This window comes from Mercenaria mercenaria, chromosome 2, assembly GCF_021730395.1.
Source record: "Mercenaria mercenaria strain notata chromosome 2, MADL_Memer_1, whole genome shotgun sequence".
Lineage (NCBI taxonomy): Eukaryota > Metazoa > Mollusca > Bivalvia > Venerida > Veneridae > Mercenaria > Mercenaria mercenaria.
In genome coordinates, this window is record NC_069362.1 from 70,676,651 (window position 1) to 70,680,925 (window position 4,275).

Below are 4,275 nucleotides of genomic sequence, written 5' to 3' on the forward strand. Positions count from 1 at the left end.
ACTCTATTGAAAATATTTACTCAATTCTAATGACAATAACTTTGGCTTTACTCCTATTTCGTTTTCAATACAATATGAAGGGTGGCAGCTATGATAACATACTTTGAAACAAACCAAACAACGACTAAACTTAACAATTTGGACGAAATAACCATTACATAATAGAAAATGCGCAGTAGAGGAAAATGTTCAGTTTTATTAACGTTATTAAGTCAAGTTAACACTGAAATTAAAGTATATGTCAGCTTTGGTAAATGACGACTCAATAAATATATATCAATCACGATGAGACAAACAATTTACAGATCATTGGTGTTGAAGGACCGAACGATTAATCACTCGGACGAATTTGCAACAAGTACAATGCATGCCAAAGCAAATCATTCTGCTTATTCGTGTGTCAAACGTATAGTATCTATTTCATTCATGTTTGCTTAAATAAAGTCGCAAGTAATTGTGTTTTATATAAAGAAAGATCATTTGAAAGCGACTTTTATGCGCCATTATGTTGTTCCAATTTCTATACCAAGAATGTCTGTTGTACAGTGGCTTGTCGGTAGATTGACATGAAATAAAAGTAATTGATATTAATTTGATAAACAGCATCAAGATTTTAGTTCACTTCTGACTGCTTATTGATTCACTTTTCTCTTGTAAATCTTTTGTCAGACGGTTAGTTTGCAGGTTGTATGGATTGTTGGACAAACCAAAATAACAATATTTTTGACGAGCGTTATATAACTTAAGACATTTGTGTAATACAACATGGAGCAAACAAGGTGTATTTGACAACATAAAGAAATCAATTGCGATATTCAAAAGAGAATTTGAAAGAATTCTTGATCGTACAAAGTTTCCAATTAGTTGAGTAATTTTATACTGTACATACAGACTTAAGTGAATGATTGTTCTTGGTGATGTCACTGTTCCGGATTCACAGTCAGTTTCATGCATATTCCACAGGCTATGGGGTTTGGTATTCTTGCCTCCCTACGACCTATCCATGGACTCTACTCCACATTCTTCCCCGTGCTCATTTACCTAATGTTTGGAACTTCGCCGTATATATCATTTGGAACGAACGCTGTTATGTCTTTGCTTACACAAGAAGTGGTTCAGAGAGAAGCCGATTCTTTTATAGCGTCATTGTCCAATACAAATGCATCTCAGCCCACGGAAGATGAAATCATGGACGTTAAAATCGGTACTTCTATGGCATGTTGTGTACTGGTATATTTCTCATGGCAATGGGGCTCTTGAAACTTGGTATAATAACTAGCTATCTTTCCGTGTCTTTTGTTGGTGGATTTACTACGGCAGCTGCCTTCCACATCGCATCCAGCCAAGTTCCCAAAATATTCGGAATTAAAGTGGAAACATTTGCTGGAGCGGGCAAACTGGTGCTCATGTACATAGACTTGTTCAGTAAAATCACACAAACCAGATTTGCGGAAATTATCATTGCAGTGATCTGTATCATTGTACTTCTTCTTGTGAAGATATGTATCAATGAACGTTACGCTAAGAAACTGAGAATGCCAATTCCAATTGATTTTATCGTGGTAGTTATTGGAACAATAATATCACATTTTGCGAAATTCGAGGACGTTTTTGATGTAAAGATAGTGGGAGACATACCGAGCGGGTTCACCATGCCGGCATTACCAAACTTCAATAATGTCAGTAATTTTGTGAGCGACGCTTTTGTTATGGCGATATTGTCCTTTGCTATGAGCATTTCACTTGCGAAACTCTGTTCGAACAAACACGGGTTGCCAATTGATGATAACCAAGAGTTGATCGCGTATGGTGCTTCCAATTTTGTATCGGGATTTTTCCATTGTTTTCCTTCCGCAACAGCGCCACCTAGGACAATGATATTGAGTTCACTTGGTGCGAGGACCACGCTAAATGCCATCGCTACTTCTGTTTTTTTCCTGTTGGTTATTCTGGTTATTGGTCAGCTATTCGTTTCGCTGCCACTCAGTGTTCTTGCTGCAGTGATTATTGTTTCCATGAAAGAGCTGCTGCTACAGTATAGAAACTTACCAAAGATTTGGAAAGTTAACAAGTATGACTTTATCATTTGGGTCGTGACAAACTCTGTAAGTATCCTCGTAGACCTGAATTACGGCATCATAGCTGGGGTGGGAATTTCAATATTTCTGACTGTAGTTAATGATCAGCTGTCTACTGGACATTTGATTGGACTTTCTCAAGCTGAAGATATTGCGGTCAGATATACAGACGGCAAAAATATGAGAGAAACAAACGGTGTGAAGATCTTCAAAATTCCAACAAATCTATATTTTGCGACTGCGGAGAGAATGAAGTTTCAGATTTTTAAGAAAATTGTGAATCCCAAAAAGTATTTAAAGAAGATGCAGAATTTGGAAACTATGGCTAAGATTGTTGATGAAGAGATAGTTGTTATAAAGAACAATATTTCCATCGAGGATATTGGAAAACCTACCTCAGCTAGTTTGGACGTAAAGCTGAAGTCGCTAGTGCTTGACTGCTCAGTGGTGATTTACATCGACATGGCAGGAATAGCAGCTCTACAACAAGTTATCAAAGAATACAAAACAGTACAAGTAGATGTCTATTTTGTTGCTATCACTGATAATGTTTGTGTAACTTTGGAAGCAGGCGAATTTTTCAAGACCTTCCCGAAGAGTAACGTTTTCGTTGATGTGTTTGACGCTGTTTCGGTTTTAAGTTCACAGATATAGACTCATCATCAGACCTATAACGTTTCAGTTTCAATGCCAAAATACTTGAATATTTTAGCTGAGTTAGAAATAATTATTAGACAGAATAGGACATTGACATTTAAAACTATTTACCTATACAAACTAGATAAGATTGTTTTTGAAGCTCGAGAAGTCAGAGCATGTAGTAAGTTTTACCGTTCCAACGTGTAAGCACTTTTTATCGTATTTAGTATTCTTTCTCACTGACTTGTGAACTATACCAATCGTTTATATTTTGATAGACTCAATTATTCAAGCGCTTAAGACTAAAGATACATTTTACTCTATATAAAATGTAGCGGGATGTGTACATCCAATAAGTGCGAGATTGTGAATTAATACACGTCAACGTTAGCTTTATTTAATACACGCACTAACTTGTTACTACATCTAACTCTATAAAATGAAGCTTGTGAAAGCGGGAAATTGTGTATGAGTACACATCAACGAGAATTTCCAACATCTCGTAGTCTGTGACCTTGCAAATATTTTAACCTGTTCTATAAACAGTTTGTTATAACACTGATACACCACACAAGCGGATATTTTGCCGTTTTCCCCGGTTAACGTGTTTAAAAATGGTACGCCAATACGTTTAATTTTAAATTTTATACCGATTTGGCACTTTAATTTTAGACGTACTAGTATTAGTTTTTGTTTTCCCTTTAACTTTGATATATACTTGAACTTTGACATCTTCCAATTAAATTACAGATGCTTCTACAATAGTATTTTCCTACACCTCGTGTTTATTATGCATGTATTATTATCATAAATTCTAAATTGGTAAGTAAAAGTGAGGTACTGCATTAAAAAAAGGTTATAGTAGTCTAATCAATTTGAGTTTGATGGACTGACCGATTTTTAAATCTGACGTTTAATGAGGACACCCGACGTCTCCCACATCAAAATTTTTGGACTAAATGAAAAGTATTTTTCCAATGCCTAAACTTCCGAAAAGTTCGAAGTTGAATAGGCATGTGCGGTCGAAAATGAAGAGAATGAAATTCACTGCTAACTCCTAAGAGATTTTCTAAGTTACCTAATTTGCTAAGCTAATTATTCCCAAAGCACAATTTGCACCGAGTTCATGCCCATGTGGGAACATGGGTGTGCGTAACGTCACACCGACACAATTATAGGCCCTCCGGGAATGATTTCATTACGGGCTAGTACCTGGATAGAACCACTTACATTCTGTGAGGCAGCTAGATGGCTCCCTCTCATGAAGGATTTTTATCCTCAAATGAGACTGGGACCCATATCGGTGAGGGACTAGTAATTCGAAGTCAGCAGCCTTAATCACTCGGCCACGGAGGGCCCTGAACACATGGTTTAATTCGTAAATACATACAATGACCAAAAGTTAATGCCCGTTTAAAACCACATTGGGATAAATGGTATACCCCGGATCAGTGCGATGATAAATGTTTCAATCTTTAGAGTCAAAACAAATATTTGATCATGTCATATATATGTATGATACATGTCTTCATATTATACTATGCATATGGTCGAATTA

The 4,275-nt window shown here is 36.4% G+C and overlaps 1 pseudogene; it reads left to right on the forward strand.

Annotated features, from left to right (window-relative positions):
• The first annotated feature begins 285 nt into the window (after positions 1–285).
• LOC123562266 (sulfate transporter-like) lies at positions 286–3,481 on the forward strand (annotated as a pseudogene).
• Positions 3,482–4,275: the final 794 nt, after the last annotated feature.